This window comes from Triturus cristatus, chromosome 8 (assembly GCF_964204655.1).
Source record: "Triturus cristatus chromosome 8, aTriCri1.1, whole genome shotgun sequence".
Taxonomy (NCBI): Eukaryota; Metazoa; Chordata; class Amphibia; order Caudata; family Salamandridae; genus Triturus; species Triturus cristatus.
Genome location: NC_140591.1, coordinates 986,825,057 through 986,832,248, shown reverse-complemented (window position 1 = coordinate 986,832,248; position 7,192 = coordinate 986,825,057).

Here is a 7,192-nt window from a genome sequence, read left to right as displayed (position 1 = left end):
TTCAACAGGTCTCATATTTTAGAAAAACTGCCTGAGTGCTACATTCAGACACTTTAATAATAATTACATTTTTGTACGGATTTTCAGGACTTTTTTCTGATGGAAGGAGGTGCTTCCAGAGGCCCAATAATGTGAACACTTACGACACCCAAAATTGAAAACACAGTTTAAAACAAAAAACAAGACATTCCGATAAGTACACTTGTGCTTTTGTGCTTTTATTTTCTTTTTAATTCAACATTTGTTTTACACTAGCTCCTTTAATGGGGAGGATGTGGCCTATGGCCAGAGCTGCTGACGTTGGAAGTGGAGATCGTGGTTCGAGTTTCAGCATCAGATCCAGTGATTCTGGGCAAATCACCTAATCTCCCAGTGCTTGAAAAAAAAAATGTACTTGTGTAATGTAAGTGCTGCTCATGTAATGCGCTCCAATACCTTTGGGTCGATTTTGCGCTGTATAAAAGTTGCCAGAATAAATGTAAGAGCTTCAATGAACAGCATTCATAAAATGGTGTTCTGGGGCATGCATGCACAAAATACACACTATTATGCTGGTAAATAACAATTTTATTATCACTTACTGAACTCGTAGTTACGTTTCTTAAACCACTGCACCTTCTGCAACATTGTAATTTGTATCAATGTATGTTAAATGGTAAAAATACTAGAAATAAAGCCTCAGAATCTGATTCAAAATTTCACTTTAGATGCATAGTTCACACATATTTTGTACTTAAGTGTGCATAATTTGCTTTTTTAATTTCGTGAAGGCGGACATTATTTCATAGGCTGTGAGTATGCCATTTACAATGTATTCGCTTGATTCTGCAAAATACCCACATTCAATACTGATGTGGTATGAGTTACAAGAGGCATTACACACTCTCATTAAGGGGCACATTGATCAACAAATCATGCGATGCAACGCAGCAAGCCACCTTGCTGCGCTGCACTGCTTGATAGGGAAAGGGCAGGAATGCGCTGTACTTAACATTATACAGGGCATTCCTGTCATTTCCCAGCGCTGGCGCACGATGGACGGCCTAGCACCAGCGAAGGCACCCATGCACCATCGTGCAAGGGTGCCTGCATTGTAAGCAGGATTGCTTTTGTGCAGGAAGAGGCACCTTCCTGCACAAAAACAATCATGAGAGGTGTTAGAAAGAAGAAAAAAGAAGGAGAAATAAATATGTTTCCCCTCATTGCACCTCACCTGGGGAGAAGTAGAATTTTGACGCATTCCAAGGTTTATCAGTGTTAGTAACTCATGGAAAGTGCCAAAAGCCATGGGTGAAACCTCTGGAAACAGGTTTCGTTCAATGAACAGACTTGACTCTTTGAGGCCTCAACTTCCTTCTACACCCACCAATCCTGTCAGGGCTCAAGAAACTTTCTGTGTATATATGCCGAGAAAAGACATAGACCTTACCCACACCCCTCCTCATTGAGTGTGCATCTCAGGTATCTACATATAGCTATTAGGGTCAGACTTCGATTCCTGGAAAGTTATGAGATTTCCCTCTGCGAAGAGCACATCTTTTTTTGCAACATCTATTGGCATGTAAAGTAATTGTTCCTTTTGAATATTCCAAAATTTTGTGCCAGTATGTGTGAAGGGCTGTACAAAACTATAGAATATGTTCAATGCCACAGTCTATTGGTTACAAAAACTGGGGGAGGGTAGGCCCAAAAGGACCAGAGCCAGGTAGGGCCGTACTAAATTGCATACAAAAAAAGGGGGAACCTGGCACGGTTTGACGTTCTGCTCGAGCAACAAACAGACCACTATCTTTTCTGCTTGAATGGAATTTTTATTAAACCATTCCTATTCTTTGCAATTGTTAATGTTTATCAAAAAGATTTTGATTGCATGAGAAGTGACACACATTTTTCAAATTAACATACAAAACATGAAAAATACTTATAACAATTCACAATAGACAACACATGAAATGCTTATATACAAAATCAGTTATATACAATAACGGACTTTTGCATCATAACATAAGAGTAATCCTGTCGCTATCTTGCTTTTGGAGCCAAACGTGCCAAACACGGGAAAATAGTTAGAGTGTGGGTGTACGATTTCATGCAAAACCCTCACGTCACAACAAGTTTATTCAAATTCCTCTGTGTTGAAAAAAAGTGCAGACGCATTTCAAGACCCATTCCTCTGGTACCGGGACTCTCATCAGGGCTTCATGTTAGTGGTCAGCGATTTCTGATTGCCTGATTCTCAGATAGAGCTGCTGCTCTTGCTCCTATCTGCGTGATGACCAGGGACGGAAATCATCGCAGTGCGCTTCGTAGTTAATGCCGGGGGAATTTCTTTCAAACTTTCACGGGTCCCTCAGAGAAAGGGATATTGCCCCACAACGTAACTTTCAGTGACGTTGTGATGGCGATAGGGATCTGGCCTTACAAATAAGGCAACCTTTCACGCTGTATTTAGCGTGACAGGGGAGGGCAATGGGTGTTACTGTGGGCGTTGCACCGCAACACTTAATTGATTTTGATGCTGCCCCCTATTTACAGGGGTAGCGTGAATTTGAGGCAGCATCAAAATTAAGACCATGGAAAACCCGGTCTTAAACAGGCAAAATGAGGAGAAGTTATTTATTTCTTCTAGTTTTTGCTGTTTCTATGTGTGCTGCTCTTGCACATAAACATCTTCCCCCCTCAACACAGGCTCCCTTGCACTAGGATGCAAGGGGGCCTGCGTTGTCACTAGGCAGCTAATGTTAGCGCAGGGGGCAAACTTAGGGCTGCACCATATTCTAGAAAATATGGTGCAGCCCTGCGTTTCTAAACTGATGAAGACTGTCATTAGCCTTCTTGGCTTAACAACACACTTCGCCACTTTATTGTAAAAATGCCCCGCAAGTCAACAAAATGCAACTAGCATTAAGTAGACCCCGGCTCCTGGCATTTCATTTTTACCTCCATCTGGATTTATTGATTTGGGACTTAACTATTTAGCCTTCTGCCTGCCCTGTGTTTTTTAGGAATTAAAACCAGCAAGTATCACTGCAGCTCAATCAAACATATTTATGTGTGTTGACATCCAGCATGGTTATTTTCCCTTGACGTTTTCCACTATCTCTTTCAACATTTATTCCATGGTATAAATTGAGTGTCATTTTACTCACACTTTTTTTTTAATCACAAATCAAGAAACCGCACTGTCACTTCGTACGTATTGCTGAAGCACAGCCTGCCTAAAGAACATAACAGGTGAATGCAGGTTTCCCACTATTTGAACAAGCTCTCAGCAGGTGCACCGTAGAAGATTATATGGTAAACCTTTGCAAACTGGAAACCTTTGACCAATGGCCCATTTACTACGTGGTCAGACAACATATCCTGAACATAAAACAAAAGAAATCTTCCACCATGTCATGGCCATTGATTTTTGTTTTTCTGAAATAACCCTCATCATTGATCATTTGTTTTAACAAAACAAAAAACAAATTACTTTCAATTATGCAAGCAAGGAAGTTACCGCGCCAAAGAGTAATGCGCATTTGGAAAAATTACTCAGACTACGCCGGCGTAATTTTTTCAGGTGGAACTTCAAAATGGTTACACAACATCCATGTGACAACATTAATATATTCACACCTTGTCCTTGCATGGACCTTCATATGATTACACACTATCCCTGTGGGGGTTTCTATATAATCACACACCATCCCTGTGCGGCCCTCTGTATGAACATACACTATAACTGTGAGTGAGTACTTCAAAATGATCCCACACCGTCCCTATGGAGACTTGTATATAATCACACACCATCTCTGTGGGCACTTCAAGATGATAGCACAGAACCCTGAGAGTGTCTCAGTATAACTGGACACCATGTCTGTGATAGCTTCAATGTGATTACAATTAATCGTTGTGGGGGTTTTACTATGACACTTCTGCCCCTGTGCGGACTTCAATACAATAACACACCTTGCCTGTGAGGACTACAATATAATCAGACAATATTTCACAGACGTCAATATATTCACACCTCATCTCTGTTTGGGCCTTAATTTGATCACACACTAGCCCTGTGGGAAATTCAAGATGATAACAAAGGGCTCTTCAATATGACCATACTCCATGCATGTGAGTGCTTCTTTATGGTAGCACACCATCTCTGTGAGAACATCATTATTATAACACAAAATCCTCTAAGAGTTCAATATAACCACACACCATGCATTTGAGGACTTCAATACGATCAAACCTCAACCCTGTGAAGATTTTAGCATGAACCCACAACATTCAAATTAAGGTTTCAATAGGATCATAAATTATCACTGTGAGGACTTCAATATGATCACACACTGTCTCTGTGGCGACTTCAAGATGATAACACAGAATCCAGACAGGATCTTAGTATAATCGGACACTATGCCCATGAGAGCTTCAAAATTATTACACATCATCACTATGCTGTATTCACTACGACACACCACCACTGTACAGACGTCAATACAATAACGTACCATGCCTGCGAGGACTTCAATTAGATCACACAACATCCAAGTGACAACATCAATAAATTCACACCTCATCTCAGTTTGTGCCCTAATATGATCATACACATACCTCTCGTAATTCCCTGTAGCATAATCAAGCAGACTTACCAAAATATTATGCAAGATCACATGGAAATACGTGAGAAGAGTAATTTTGCATTAGTCAGTTTTTTCTTAGCGCTAAAATGCCCCCTCACATCCAAAAAGGACATAAGGATTGCATTTTGCACTAAGGAATAGCTCGAAATACAACAGAACATGAATAGTGAGCGTGAGCAGGTGCTTGCTAAATGTGCACTTGTGGTCGACTTTTCCCCCAATTTACTCCTGGTATTTAGCATTAGTTTCTTAGCACAAAATAAACCCTCACGTCCAAAATGGAAAAGGATGCATTTTGCGCTAGGAAAATAGCTCTAAAATGTCCTTGGTCATCACTCTTAGCAGGACAATCCGATATCTATCTAGGTGTGGGCACCACCCAGTGACTGTCCTCAGGTGACAACAAGCAGTACACTCTCCATCTATAGTGTAACCTTCAATGAAGCGCAAAATAGCCATTGAATATAGAAGAGTGGTGAACTGGGTCACAACCATAGAGACTCTTACACTAGGGGAGTGGGAGGACGAGTATGTACATTTTGTTTTCTTTTCCTTGTATTACCTTTTCTCTTTATTGTTGAGTGAAACTTAATTTTAAGAGGTGAATACACTGTACCTTTTGCTGTACTGTTAGTAGACAGGATAGCCAAGGGGACCAAAACGTGTGTCACTGGCCCACTATGGACAAATACTAGATCCCTATTAGGCCAAGCACCTGGTATTACCCAGGACTCGGAATGTGCGGGAGGGCGGGGACCCCAACGTACATATCTCCTGGGGATATGGGACCACAATCGATTGCATGATATCGGACTTCGGTCTCCTAACACAGAGTTAAAATAATGTATGGTAGATGTGTTAACTATGTGAATCACACCAACATCTTGTAACATGCAATAGAGATATTTTTTAAAAGAAAGGAAAATAGCTCGAAATGCTGCAGAACATATCTAGCAGCGTGAGCAGCTGCTCACGCTTGCTAAATGTGCTCTTGTGGTAGGATGTTCCCCTCAAATTACTCTTAATTGCACAAGCAGGTGTATTTACATTATTATCTGTAATTCCACATAAAGAGTAATGAGGATTTATCAAAATTACTTTGATTACTGCGTCGTAATTAAAATCATTTCCAGATGTAACTTCTATATGATAACACAACATTCAAATGACAACATCAATATATTCACATATTGTCCTTGCTGGACCTTAATATGATCACACACCATCCCTATGGGGACTTCTATATGATTACAAACAGTCTCTGTGGGGACTTCAATATGATAACATAGAACTCTGAAAGGATCTCTGTATTATCGGACAGCATGCCTGTGCTAACTTCAGTATGATTACACATCAGTATTTAGTTGGTTTTTACTTTGACACATGATCACTGTGCAGATTTCAACACAATAATAGCTATCCCGGTGAACACTTCAATATGATTAAACAACATCCAAGTGACAATGTCAATACATTTACATCTCTTCCCTGTTGAGGCCTAAATATGATAGTACACTCTCACTGTGAGGAATTCATAATGATAACATAGAATCATGTAGGCAATTCAATATGAACATCCACAACCCATGTGAGGACATAATTACTGTACCGCAAAACCCTCTCAGGACTTCAATATGAGTGCACACCATCCTTGTGAGGGCATCAATAGAACCATTCAGCGCTATTATGCAGACTTACGCAAGAAGAGTAATTTTCCAATTGGTGCTATTTTCTTAAAACAAAAATGATTTGATTTGAATACTTATAAAATGCGCGATTGCCCAGAGGCGTCTTGGCCCTAATGTTCGATACGCTACGGGTTACGGCTGAGGTGAAATTCTGGCATAGCACAGAAAGAGACAGATTTTTACTGCCTTTCTGAAAGACAGAAGCGAAGGGCTACTTTTTATTGTGATAGGGAGGAGTTTCCATATTTTGGCTGTCCTCAACAGAAAGCTTCTCCCTCCCCACCTAGCCTGCTTGAACTTAGGTACTTGTAGAAGTTTTGCGTGAGCAGATCTCAGACTTCTTGCTGGTGCATACCATTTCAGGTGTCTTCTCAAGAACTGAGGTCCTGAGCCAAGAAGGGCCTTATATGCCAGACACAAAGTCTTGAACATAATCCTTTTTTCCACCAATAACCAGTGGAGGGCCCTTAGTCTGTGAGAGACTGGTTCGGATCTGGGAATATCCAGCACTAACCTTGCTGCTGCGTTCTGGAGACGCTAAAGTTGTTATATGTTGGCCTTGAATCCCTGCATTCAGAGCATTGCCGTAGTCCAGTCTGGACAGGGCCAATGCCGTAACAACTGTTTTTATGTGAGTCATGGGGAATGAAACGACAAATTCTTCAGATCATCTTTAATATGTACCAGATGCCCACTCACTTCCAAAATGGATGTGAGGATGCTATTGCACTAAGAAATAGCACTAATTGCAACAGAATATGAACAGCATGAAAGAGCAGCTGCTTGTTAAATGTGGATTTGGGGGAGGATTTTCCCCCAACTTACTGATGGTATCTATCATGAGTTAGTATGCACAAAATGAACACTTGCATCCAA